The sequence below is a fragment of the Canis lupus genome, chromosome 31, assembly GCF_048164855.1.
Source record: "Canis lupus baileyi chromosome 31, mCanLup2.hap1, whole genome shotgun sequence".
In the NCBI taxonomy this organism is placed as follows: domain Eukaryota; kingdom Metazoa; phylum Chordata; class Mammalia; order Carnivora; family Canidae; genus Canis; species Canis lupus.
This window is the reverse complement of record NC_132868.1, coordinates 36,554,117-36,568,350: the sequence shown is the minus strand read 5'-3', so window position 1 is coordinate 36,568,350 and position 14,234 is coordinate 36,554,117. Positions and strand designations below refer to the sequence as shown.

Here is a 14,234-nt window from a genome sequence, read left to right as displayed (position 1 = left end):
ACCGTCCTCTCCATCCTCACCATTTCATTCGAGTTATGATATTTTATATATTGCAAATACCCATTTAGGTGGATTTATAGACTGCATTATCTGTGTTTATTAAACTGACCCCACAAAAAGAGCTAGTCATTTTAAAAGATTCCTACAAAGAAACCATAAAATAGCCAATTGCAGCAAAAGCAATGAAACCAAAAGTACAAAAGTTTGCTATCTAACAAGAATTTAAAAACAAGATAAACAGGGGTGCCCCGGTGGCTCAGCCAGTTAAGCGGCTGCCTTTGGCTCAGGTCATGATCCCAGCGTCCTGGGATAGAGCCCCGCAGCACAGCCTCCCCCTCCCTGCTTTCCCCTCTCCCTGTGCCCCTCTCCCCTGCTTATGTGTGTACTCGTGCCCTCTCTCTCTCTCTCTCTCAAATAAGTAAATAAAATCTTTAAAAAATAAAAAATAAAAACAAAATAAACGTTGTTACTCTGTCATAACAACTCATGAAGAACAACTGCTTTTGAAGAAAATTAGTGCAATGGAGAGACTGTTTTGAAAAGAGCTATTTGGACATGTATGTGGTTTTATTACTGAAAATAATACGTTATCAACTATTAAAATGGTATTTCTGTACATATAGACAACTTAAAATTTTTTAATCCAATTCGGAAATCTTACAAATGAAGAAGCTCTATGGGTTTCAAACAATTTCTTAGAAATACAGAAATGCAACCTATCTCATTAGTTCGAAAAAACAACTGAAATGCATCAAGGAAGATGGAAAACTGCCAACCTTTACTACGAATTTTTGCAAAATTGATGCAGGAGGTTGACACAAGAGTATAATTATTGAATGAGGAAGACAGTCAATGATATGCTTTTCCTATATTATTCTGTGTCCTCATACGACGTATATTTTCCAGCCAAAGCAGCTATTAAAATCAAACAGTAAAATCAACTGCATTAAGAATCAGACTTTTGAATATTTTTATCCCAGTATTAAATAATGGAGTAGTTTCAAACTCATTGCTCCCCTATATTATTATTATTACTAATTTGAAGAGAAGAAAAAGAGTTTGTATCATTAATGAGTAATATGAGATAAAATTAAAATGTTATTTAATTTTTCCCATTCTTTTAATATGTTTGTGTACATTTTATACTACATATAATACCTAACACAATCATTCATCTAGAAAGATGAATAAACCCATGTACATCTAGAAACAGAGGAGACGGTTAACAAATTTTGCAGAATAAAAATCTTCTTTTAAGACTTAATAGCAGGACATAAAAAGTGCCCATGAATCCTGTGCATAATATGTGAAGGAATACACAAAGGAGCAGGGCTTTTAGGTAAGCCAGGGTCTGTTTATTTTGTAGTAATCAAAGGAACAGAAATCGTCTCTAAAAATTTTGCTGTCCTAGAATCCTAGAATTTAAGCTATACCACTGAGTAAAAGATAATAATGTGGAATTATATATCCAGCTATGAAAACGTTTTAGAGAGCAATTAAATATTGAAAAGTAGTAGCATTTTCTGGCAAACTCTCAAAATACAATCATTAAATTCACTTGACCAAACAAAGGCACATTCCAGTATCTTTCCTAAGAACACTGCTAATTTGAATTCATGAATATGATGAAATTCTCTGTTTCCAGAAAATGCCCAGCCAGTTAGTGAAAAGAACATAGAGGGAAATTAGAGGCATCTTTATCACTTTTCGTTACAGAGCAATATGGTGCTTTTGAAAATGAAATGGAAACATATTTAGTTTTCTTCTCCCAAATTCTGGGAACCTTTTGTTTCCATTTAACAGATTAGAACTTGGATGCATTAGAAGCTAATTCTCTGTGGCTCTGCCTACATCTTCAGCTGCTGCAGATTGTTTACCAACCTTCTTGTGCAAAACGTGCATCTCAAAAACGGCTCCTTCTCAGGCGCTGAGAGCAGTTTATTGAGCCAGGAGACGGGGTGAGTAACTCAGGCGGGAACCACTGAACTCCTGTATGGATGAGACAAAGCAACCAGCTTCCAGGAGAAGCTGGTTTTTTGTTTTTGTTTTTGTTTTTGTTTTTTTGTTTTTTAAGATTTTATTCATTTATTCATGAGAGACACAGAGAGAGAAGGAGAGGCAGAAGGCAGGCCCCATGCAGGGAGCCCTACGTGGGACTCGATCCCAGGACTCCAGGATCACGCCCTGGGCCGAAGGCAGCGGCCAAACCACTGAGTCACCCAGGGATCCCCCCCTTTTTTTGCCACAAGGTGTGTTTTATTTTCATTAATCATACAAATAATTTGCTATAATATCCCAGGCCAAACCGGAGAATTTGGCAGTCCGAGGGCGGGGGGGTCCCCTCTTCCAGGAGACAATCTGAGGACAGATAAGAGGACTGACTACTCTCCCCATGGGTAGCAACCATATGGAACACATTAACTCTAAGTAATAGCACTAGCTGAGGCAGAAACGGGTTCAAGGAGGGTTCAGACACATTCATGGAGAGTAGCCCTCTAAGGGGTCATTAAAGGAAAGTTAGGTTTGCTCAGGGAAAGCTTTAGGGCTTGGAGATGGACCTCAAGGAAGACACAAACCCCACTCCTCTCCTTCAGGGGCACTGCAGCCACTCCAGCCTGACACTCAGCCGGATTCTTTTGTTCTTAGCATGACATCAGAGATAAATTCCAAATCCGAACACACAGAGGGAGTCTTTGATGGTCTCCTGGTCTTGGCATTGCCCACCCTCCTGGGGCTAGGAGGAGAAGTTCGGGACTAAGGAATCATAGACCCGGCCCTCTCTGCCATCCTAAAGCCAATTTTTTTTTTTTTTAACAAAAGCAAGGCCCTACTTCCCTTTTAGGGGTCTTGCTGGATTGGACATAGCTCAGAATAACCTCCTGACCTACAGTGCTCTCTTCTTTTATTTTCAAATTTTAAGCCCAAACTTGTTAACTTCTAAAGGGCTCTGTACAAAAATCTTATTGTTTTCCTAAGGAGGTCTTATTGAGTGATGGGTATTTTGAGGGCTTTCCAGCCCAATGATTTCTTTGCTAAAAACAGAGTGCACACCCTCATGTTGGTATTTGTTCACAAACCAAACCCATAGCCTGACCGCTGTCCATATCCCCTCCCCCACCTCCCCATTCCCCCATCCGCCCCATCCCCCTGCTGACAAGTGGTGACCATAGTGGCCCACACCAGCAAAAGGCGCTCCCATGTGACTTTACCTTCCACGTACAGATTATGATCTGCCATTCATTAGGACTTCAAAGCCAACAAGAGAGTTGGTAGCTAATTCCCCTTATTTCCTGAAAACCCATGTGTGGTGTGGTGGGGAATATGAGGCTACCTTTCCTCTTTCCAGAGGTACAAATATTCAACAGCCCTTACACCACAGAGTTCCCTTTATTTCCCAATTGGCTACAGAAACACAATCCCTTTCTAAAATATGTGTTTTGAAAACAGGTCCAGAATTCAACTCTATTCTAATACTAACATCTTTAATAAGGAGAGTATTTATGTTAAAGAACTTTATGCTAATTTTGAATCTGTCCTTTTGACCGGTGACTTTCCATAGTAATTCACCCCACTTTCTTAGGAGTTAAATTCCTCTTGAGGGCTAGACCAGTGGCTACACTTCAGGCTTTACAGTCAGACTGCAAAGATTATGATCTTGGCTGTGCAATCTGAGGCAATTTACTTAACTTCTCTGTGCCTCTGTTTTCTTATCTGTAAAATGAGTATATGAGAGCCCCCAACTCATGGCATTATTGAAAGAATTAAATGAACAAAACAGGGCAGCCCCAGTGGCTCAGAGGTTTGGCGCCGCCTTCGGCCCGGGGCATGATCCTGGAGTCCTGGGATCGAGTCCCACATTGGGCTCCCTGCGTGGAGCCTGCTTCTCCCTCTGCCTGTGTCTCTGCCTCTCTCTCTGTCTCTGTGTCTCTCATGAATAAATAAGTGAAATCTTTAAAAAAAATAAATAAAATAAATGAACAAAACATCTATGATGCACTCTGTTACTATCTTTAGTAAAATGTATACTTCTCTTTAAGGTCCTGTTTGGGGCATTTTGATCCTGCTTCATGTTGTTAAATAACTTCATTTCATAAGCTCCAAGGATGCTGTAGCAATATGAGGACTGGCTTTAGCTTTAGAACAGCTGAGTTCAAATTTTGATGCTTACTCACTCTGTAGCCTTGGCTCATTACTTCATCTCCCTGTGCTCTGGTTTTTTCCATGGGAGAAAGGGGACGATACTGATTGGTTGCTGTTGGGGGGTTTTTTGTATATTTTTTTATTGGAGTTCGATTTGCCAACATATAGTATAACACCCAGTGCTCATCCCATCTGATTGTTAAATAATCTGAATATCTGTGTGCCCCACAATTTCATTTGCTGAAGCCCTAACCCCCAATGTGACGATGTTTGGATGGGGTGCCTTTCAGAGGTAATTAACCTAGATAAGGTCATGACAGTGGAGCCCCATGATGGAATATGTGCTTCTATAAGAAGAAGGCAAGTCTAGGGACACCTGGGTGGCTCAGTCAGTTGAGCAACCGACTCTTGGTTTAAGCTCAGGTCATGATCTCATGGGTCATGATATTGACCTTTAGGTTGGCCTCCCCACTCAGCAGGGAGTCTGCTTAAAGATTCTCTCCCTCTGCCCCTCTTCCCACACTCTCTCTCTCTAAAAAAATAAAATATAAGTAAATAAATAAATAAATGAAAGAAAGAAAGAAAGAAAGAAAGAAAGAAAGAAAGAAAGAGAAGAGGGAAAGTCTAGAGCTCCCTTGCTTGCTCACTCTCTCTTCCTACCCCATGAGGGAACAGCAAGAAAGCAGCCATCCACAAACCGGGAAGAGAGTCCTCACCAGACACTAGATCTGCTGGCACCTTGATCTTAGACTTCTCAGCCTCCAGAGCTGTAAGAAATTAGTGCTTATTATTTAACCCACTGAGTCTATGGTGTTTTCATGATAGCAGTCTCAACTAAGACAGATACCCTTCTCATAGAATTGTTAAAAGATATGACATAGGTTTCCCTCAAAATCCATTTTCTTCTTACAAACTTAATCAAAAATTTAGCTGGGCACATAGCCAGCTAGAATAAAGGGCAAGGTCAGCTTCATGGACACATGACCTGTGTAGTCTCACGGGCCCTGAAAGCAGGAGGATACTACGCTTGGTTCAATTCTCTGTTGCCGCCGTCTTGAAATTCTTGATAACTTTACCATTGAACTTGTGTTTCATAACTGAAGTCTAATAAGACAATGGAGCATGCATGTGAGCAGAGAAAATATGTGCAATACACGTGTCCATCATTTCTTGCCACCATATTTTCAGATAGCATCATGACACCCCATGAGCACACCATTCAAGTGGATCCATGGTGTGTGGGAATTCAGCAAGATCCAAAGCAAGTTCAAAGGTGAGAGTGTGCTATGTCTATGATTGAGTGCCATGATCTGAATGGTTGTGGACCCCAAAAATTCATATGTTGAAATCCTAAGCTCCACAAATGATGGTATTAGGAGGTGGAGTCTCTGGAAGGTACTTAGGTCCTGGGGATAGAGTTTTCACGGGAATACAGCTTTTATAAAGGACGACTCAGAGAGCTCCCTCACCTTCCACCATATGAGATGCAGCAAGAGGGAACCCACTGTGAACGACGAGGAGGGTCCTTACCAGAAGGACCCCATGTTAATGCCTTTATCTTGAGCTTCCAGCCTTCCAAACTGTGAGAAATAAATTTCTGTTGTTTCTAATCCACCCAGTCTGTGGTATTTTGTTATAGCGGCCTGAATAGACTAAGATACTGAGGATGCAGGTGCACAGCCAGTCTCCAGAGGCCACAATTACTATTCAAACTATGACTCACTTCAAATAGAAAGAAGACAATGGATGGGATGTCTGGGTGGCTCAGCATTTGAGTGTCTGCCTTCGGCTTGGAGCATGATCTCGGGGTCCTGGGATCAAGTCCCACATCGGGCTCCCTGGGAGGAGCCTGCTTCTCCCTCTGCCTGTGTCTCTGCCTCTCTCTGCATGTCTCTCATGAATAAATAAATAAAATATTTGAGAAAGCAAGCAAGCAAGCAAGCAGGCAATGGAGTTCTAAGAAACATAAATGACCAAGGAACTCTATCATATCCTTGTGTTAATTCCCCGGATTCACCAACCACTTTACACAGAAAATAATGCCAGAGAAGGAAGGGGAAAAATAGGGCAACCTATTGTTTCTTCTCATTTCAGCCCTTCCTTACTCATCAAGCAGCCAGAGGTAGAGCGTGCTGGTTGACTGCGTGCATACCAACAAGTGAAAGAAAAGACAACTGAGTTAGCTTTGTGCAGTGTTTCCACAGTTCTCATAAGAATTAAATACTAATACAGTGCATGAGCTATCAAATACAAATTGTGGACCTTTGGGATTCCTGCATAAAAGTGAAACGTTCTTACATTTGCATTTAAAACAGACATTGCACAATACAAAGAACAATAAGGGGGACCTGGGTGGCTGTCTTTGACCTACGTCAGGATCTCAGGGTCCTGGGGTGGAGCCCTGCATCAGGCTCAACCTCTCCCTCTGCTCCTCCACCATTTGTGCTCGCTCTCTCTCTCTCTCTCAAATAAATGAATAAATGATCTTTTTTTAAAAAAGTAAAATTCATACTAGTAATTTAAAATTTGAGCTTTCTTGATCTAGAACAGCATTAAATAGCAAAAATAAGAACAACAACAACAACAACAAAAAACCCTCATGACAAGTCAAAAGAGAGACCACAGGAAAAGAAAAAAAAAAAAATCCATGCTTTGTTTTCACACTTTTTTCCTGCTTTTTCTAAAAAGAGTCCCACATCGTCATTTTACGCAGGGCACTGCAAAGGATGGAGGGGGCCCTGAGGAAGATTCTATGTCCCAGCATCTCCTGCAGCTGGATGTGGCCATGTGACTTCCTGCAGCCAGCCAGACCCCTGCGGCAGCTTCGGGGAACTGCCCTAGGACGTGGTGGGCATGGGCCTCCGCTCCTTTCCTCCGATCCTGTTTCCACCTGCAGTGTGGACACTGACGTCCTGGAGCAGGTGTCCAAGGGCCGCCGCTAGGACTGATGAAGCAGGTGTTGGAAGGAGCCAGGGCCCCTGGGGGCTCCGGGAGGAAGACCTGGTGTCCCAGGCCAAGACTGGGTCTTGCCAGACTCTCACGGTTCACGAAATGACTCGTGGTGGCATCTATCGGCATTCGTCACTCGGTAGTGCTTAGCTTTGGGTTTTGTTGTTCTGTTTTTTTAAGCAACTCTGAAAAGAGTCCTTATTCTGTGTATTTCTGGAGGAGGAACAGTTCAGCCCCCTCACACCACCTACAGCTTCCAGCCTGGAGGTCAGTGTCCCCCCTCGACTCTGGAACACCCTCCCCCCGGTCACACTCCCATGTACACGTCCCCACCAGCCGACGCAGCCGTCATTATTGTACCCATCACAAGGCAAACTGAGTCCTGACACCTGAAGAGGCAGTTTTAGAATCAGTAAGACAAGCAAAGATTGACACTTCCCACTAATTTTTCACGCTAAGAAGGAACAGTGTGCTCCTCTGCAGAAGGTCTCTGCGGGGCCTGGTGCCGAGGCCTGGGGAAGGCCTTGCTGTTCTGCTCATAATGAAATCAATGGACTTGATGCAATTAAGGGATTGGCTGATTTTCGGACCCCATTAAAAAAAGGTGCAAGGTTGAGAGAAGACCTCATTCATACGCCTTTATAGATCAGATATCCGGTTAACTCATGTCTATGATCTGCACTAATGTGCTTCCGTTGGCATTTTATTTTCCCCTTTTCATTTAGGGCGTAACTTTCCAAAGAAGGCTAAAGATGCCAGCGCTACGGAGCTAACAGCGGCCTCACCAACGATGAGCCAGACTGTGCCACTAGCCGTGAGGTACCTGACGCCTGGGACTGTACCCGGTCGGATGCTGAGAATGGACAGGTGGAAGGGCCCCCCCGGAGGTACAGCCAATCTAGCGTCAGTGGGAAAGAACCCCAGTTCTGGTTCTGGTTCCAGGAAGCACTGTGAGAGCAGCAATTTTGTCTCTGACCCTGAGCAGAACTGTAGGACATCCGAGTGCTGTCAAAAGCATAACTGCTTCCAGTGGGGAAGGTAGATTTGGGAATTGGTTTCGAATCGGTATTTAAACAAAGCTAGAAGTACCTGTTTGTGAGGTACTTACAGGTGGCCTCCCGGGGGTGTCTATCCACCCACCCCCTGCCCCTGCTTCGCCCTCAGCAGTTTGAGGCTCCTTAACCCTTGGACCTGCTCTGCCAAGTTCAGACCCCACTGCCCATGTGCACTGAGGACCATTTCCTGCCCTTCTCTCACTCTTCTCTGTACATTTCCCAGGATCCCTTGACCTCTCCTGACTTCTGGTAGTTCTGCCCAAAAGAGGCACTGTCGGAAGCCTGGAGGGTATGAGGAGGGGGAAAACCAGAGTATTTTTCTTTCACTTTGCTTCAGTGGATCCTTGGGCAGGGGCTGAGTCTCCTCCATCGCCCCCGATCCCACAGGACAGCCCCCCCTCTGTCTCAGCCCTCATCAGGTACCCATCACAGTCCCAGCCCTAACTAGATGGCCCCAGCGTCTGGGTTCTGGTCACATGGCCTCCTCCCATGGCTTCTCCATCCCCTGCCAGTGGCTTCCTTCTACCACCAACTCTCTGTTACAGCATCATCCCGTATGATTGGGCTTCCCAGCTGTTCCATATCCACAACCATTCCCTGTATCGTAACCCTAAGGTGATTTCTGTTTTCCTAAACTAGGACTTAGCAGCTAGTGTGGGGTGACAGAGAATGGTGGTGGCTGCGAGGAGGGTGTCTGTGGGTCTCAGGATAAACACTAGCGACAAAACCCCAGCCCTCACCCTACATAAACAGCAGCCCACACGTGAGACTGCCTCGGGCTCCAGGCCTAGTTAAACCACTCATGGGCCCCTCTATTAGAGAGGACTTTGGATTACAAGCGACAGCACGCTAGCTCAAACTAGCTTTAACCCAAATTGATGGAGGTGGCTCCCAGGTCGCCTGGAAGTAGACACCTGCACGTTGCTGGGTCTGCCCCCATCTTCCACTTCTGCTCCTTCTCTCCACTCCTACAGATAAGGTGCTTCACAAAGTGGACGGACGCCGTGGAGACTGGAAACTCTCCTAGGTGGAGAAGAAAGATCTCCTCCTTTAGTTTCCGTTTTGAAAGATTCTTGGAGGGAATTGGGAACTTGATTGGCCTGACTCAGGTCACGCATCCATCTTCCGGACCTTTCACTGTGGCAGAGGAGTCCCGTTCAGACCACGCAGCTAGCGAACGAAAGGGCCCAGCGCCCAGGGGTAGAGGAGCACGGACGTGGTGGGAACTGGTCTAGAACTACAGCCTCGGCCTGGTCAGGATTCTTCTGCTTGCAACTGTCAGATTTCAATCAAGAAAAGTAAAGGGGTGAATGTTGGTGTAACCAGAGAGCATTTGTAAAGCTGGCCTCGGAAACGATGGAACCAGGCTCCCTCATGCTCTCTGTTCCTTTCCCTCTGCTCCCCTCTGCCACTGGCCTCGTTTTCCCAGGTTCCCTTTTCCCGCCAGGCTGGAACCACAGCTCTAAGAACGTCCAGCCTCACGTCTTCCCAGTCTGGCTGTCAGAGAGGAATGTGCTCTGACCCACAGCTCCAATAGAGGATGGGCCCCAGCTTTGGACAGGCCATCCCCAAGGCCATCCCCAGCACCCATCCCCTGCTCCAAGGCCGGGGAAGAAGGGTCAGGTAAGACAAGGGAAGAGTTCATTCTGATGGGATGGATAATTCAAAGAAGGAATAGTCCTGGGCCCCTGGATGGCTCAGTGGGTTAAGCATCTGACTCTTAATTTTGGCTCAAGTCATGATCTCAGCATCAGGAGATCAAGCCCCACGTCGGGCCTTGCCCTCAGTGGGGAGTCTGCTTGAAGATCTCCCCCTCTGCCCCTCCCCTGACACACTCTTTCTCAAATAAATAAGTCCTAAAAAAAAAAAAAAAAAAAAAAAGCAGATCCCCCAAACCACAACTCCACTGTTTTTACAGTCCTAGGAATTGAGAAATGACTCACTAGAATATGGCCTTGGGTAAATCACCAAACTTTCTGGCTTCTGGTTTCTTCATTCAACCAGTTATTCTTCTAGAACTTACATTTATTGAACCTATTTCAGTGGCTCTCAAACTTCGGGGTACACCAGAATCACTTTAGGAGTCATTTTAAAATCCAGATTCCCAGGAGGCCCCTGGCTGGCTCAGTGAGTAGAGCATGCAACTCTTGATCTCAGGGTTGTAAGTTCAAGTCCCACATACAGTGATTACTTGAAAATAGAATCTTAAAAACATAATAGTAACATTCAAAAATAAAATGCATATTCCCAGGCCCAGCCCCAGCCACTGTCTCTGTAGGTCTGAGATAGGACTCACCAATCTGCATTTACTGAATGAGTCTTAGGCTGGTGGTGCCCATGCCATACTTTAAGGAATAATGAATGGGATGGTTTGAGATCCTTGCTTAGATAGTTTGTGATGTAGGCAAATACGAGCTGTGTTCTGGTTCAGGAAAGACCAACGTGAGAAGGGAAGGGTTTGGCATAGCCCAGAATCAATTGAAGGGAAGAGCAGCATCCCCAGGTCAGCTGTGGGCCGGAATGTGCAGGCAAGGCCTCCTAACTGTGTGTGGAGAAGGTTCTGTTCTGTTCATAGAAGATTCTGTTTCCCAAGGGAAACACCCAAAGGTCCCTGGCTGCCTTCATCCCCAACAGTCCTGGGCCTTTTCATGCCTCTAGAAGCTCCCCTTGATGTGCATTTTTTCTGACCCTGTATTGAAACATAAACAAGCGCAGTGGGCAAGAGAACCCAAGTAAATTCTCTCCCTAGCATATGCACAGAATTAACATTTAGAAGGTGTGGGGCACGTGATTCATTTTGTTTTTTGTCTCATGCTTAATAGGTTATGGGGGTGGGGGATGGGGGCAGCAAATAAATAAAAAAATAATGATTCAGCTAGCAATGCTCCCAGAGCTTCCCTCTCCTAACCAGAGCTGTTGGGATCGAGCGTTTCCAACACAAGGGCTCCTGAAGAGAAATGCTCACGTTTGGACCCCCTGTAGACCAGAGTCAACTGAAGCAGAATTGTAATGTACAGCAAGCAGAATTTCAGACCCCCAGCCTCCCCTCTCATGCCTTTCCTCCTATTGTGATCTGGAATTTTTCCGTTGACTATTTATTACAAGTACATCTTCTATAATTCCATATCATCATAGGTGAAATGTTAAATATTTCCAATAATTTATCTAAAACAGCATATTAAACTGATACACTACAACCTATCATAAAAGCTGGGGGAAGCGAAGCACCCCCTTGGTCAAGAAAATAAATTGTTCCTAAAACACTGTCTGGAGTAGTGACCCAGCAACTCCTTTCTAGGGATTTATCTTACAGGGATCATCATGTGGATGTGCAATTCTTGGCCTATAAGGATGTTCACGGCAAAATTGCTTTGAAGAATTAGAAAAGAACCAACATAACCAAGATATTCTTGGGAACTCCTTGAGTAAGTTATGGTACATCCAAACAATGGAAGGTTATGAAGATATCACAATTTTTGTCTTAGAAAAACATTTACCGATATAAGAAAATGTTCTCCCTATATTAACTTTTTTAAAAAATAGATTACACACTATACGTATAGGATATTAGAGGGTTTTGTTTTACAATAAAACAATGACCAAGAATACATACAAAAGAAATTGCTCTAATGATGAAACGATGGGTAAATTTTTATTTTCTTACTTCATTTTTTTACAACATGTAAGTGTTCTTTAACGAGTATAGATTGCTCCAGGCGAGAGTCTATACCCACAGCATCGGCCATTGCCTGAGAGCTTGTTAGAAATACAGGATCCCAGGCCCAACCCCACACCTGCTGACTCAGAATCTGCATTTTAACAGGACTCCCCCTTACCTTTCCCCCATGATCTGTATTCACATTATAGTTAGAAAAGCAAAGGTCTATGGAACTCAACATAAGAGAAAGAACTGTTTTAAATAAAGAAAGCCCCGGGCTGTGACACCTGGGTGCCCTTTACTATTTATTAAATGGAAGCTAATTCTGAGGCAGAGCATAAGCAATTCTTATCTTGCAAAATGCAAAATTTTCTAGAAATGGCTTAACATTTCCACGTTTTTTCATTTCAACAATGGGGCATGGAGCAGTGACAAGTCCCTCCATCTCCATTCCCTCCCCCGGCCACAGGGCCACAAAGCCTGAGCTCTGAGATTCTGCATGAGGGAGAGAAACATAGATTCCTCAAGAGCTGCTATTCAAGCCATTAAGCAGCATGTGCCAATGTCCCCCCCACAATTCTGGTTCAGTCTCCATTAAGCTGCACATCTGGCTGTCACACACTCTTTTGTGGGGAGATCTCAATGGCAGCACTGATGCTGCCTCTCCCCAAGGCCAGCCCTACAGTGGCCTCCCTGTCCTCCCAGCATGTGATGTCATGAGCATGAATGTCCTGCCAAACATTTAAGATGTTGCAGTTCACATTGTGTACATTGTATAGAGAAACACTGACAGGCAGATTGGAAATTAAAAAAAAAAAAAAAAAAACACACACACACAGGGCAGGATACAACCAAACCTTGTTCTATTGTTATTCCAAACCACCAATTCAGCACAAATATGTAACTTGTATTCTTTAAGTACACAATCTTCTTTTTTGTTGCTGTTGTTGTAACGAGCATCCCCAGATGCAGAGATTTCCTTGAAACGTTCTTTCTGTAATTCGGTTGCTATCAAATTCTTGGAAAGCATGAACAGAACCGGTTCATTTCAACCCAAAGATCCCCCACACGTGGGCTCTTCGGAAAAGGCCATAAAGGGGAGAAAGCTGGGTGTAAGTCTCAAAGCCATCTCTCCTCCAAGGACCATCCAAGCGAGATGGGTGCTGGGAGTTAGCTGCATCCCGAAAGGCATGAAGAAGAGGCCCTTCCCTCCACTGTTGCTCAAAGTGTGGCATAAGGACCATCTCATCAGAATCAACGGGAGTGCAATAAAAATGCAGATTCCTGGGTGAATTCCGAGGGGCCCTTGGGGGTGAGAAGAACAAATCTGCCCTTTACCTGACTTCCTAGCAGTGATTCCTATAAGAGGCTAGGAGGGCTTCAGAATTCGGTAGACCTAAATCCAATTCTACTCCTCTCTAGTGGCTGTTTGAACTTCACGAATAACCCGAACTCTCTACATCTCATGTTTCACTCTACACACTGGGGCCCTGGAGGAGGATTCAAAGTGTGAAGTTCGTGATACAAACAGGTCCCGAGAGCGTGAATTCCCTTTTCCCTGTTATTCAGGTCGAGCACTTTGGGTCTGCTATTTTACCTGTGATTGGGGGCGGGGGGGGGGGGGGCGCCTGTTTCCCCCCTGGGGGACAATTAAAGTCGCCAGGTTCCAATGCAGCCCTACTGAGAGCAGACAAAATCATCAAGACTGAGTCCCTGTTGATGATTACTGAAGCAGAAGCTGTTGCTCTATAGCTCCCAGCTTGTGATGTCATGAGCAATCCAATAGCCACAACGCCAGGGAGCCACTGAGCACTGAAGGTGTGACTAGCACAAACGGGGATGTGCTCGAAGTGTAACATACACACTGGAATCCAAAAAACTGGATACCAAAAAGCAGGTCATAAAACATCCCATTTGTAACTCATTGCCTATTGAAATGAGAATATTCTGGATATATTGGATTAAATCGAATATATCAAAATTAATTTCACTTGCTCGTTTTTAGCTTTTTAATGTGGCTTCTAGAAAATTTTAAGTGTCATGTGTGGCTCTATTATATTTCAGCCAGACAGTGCTGTTCTGGAGGAACAGCTATCCCCGCCCCCCTCACTCCCTAGCCCTGATAATAAAACCCAATCCTATTGTTATGGCCTAGAAAATGGGATTTCTTGGGACGCCTGTGTGGCTCAGCGGTTGAGCAGGGCGTGATCCCGGGATCCTGGGATCGAGTCCCGCATCGGGATCCCTGCATGGAGCCTGCTTCTCCCTCTGCCTGTGTCTCTGCCTCTCTGTGTGTCTCTCATGGATAAATACATAAAATCTTTTAAAGAAAAAAAAAAGTGGGATTTCCTAACTAGGCAGGCAATGAGCTAGCAAGGAGAGATACGGGGTGTCTCTTCTCTTGCCACAGGGAAAAGTGGGCCCATGTAGCA

The 14,234-nt window shown here is 44.6% G+C and overlaps 1 long non-coding RNA gene across 1 annotated transcript; it reads left to right on the top strand.

Annotated features, from left to right (window-relative positions):
• The first annotated feature begins 1,671 nt into the window (after positions 1-1,671).
• Positions 1,672-12,630, top strand: LOC140622297 (uncharacterized). The gene is made up of 3 exons (XR_012022066.1): positions 1,672-1,958; positions 7,815-7,976; positions 9,119-12,630. It is a non-coding gene; the product is annotated as an uncharacterized lncRNA (long non-coding RNA).
• The last annotated feature ends 1,604 nt before the right edge of the window (positions 12,631-14,234 follow it).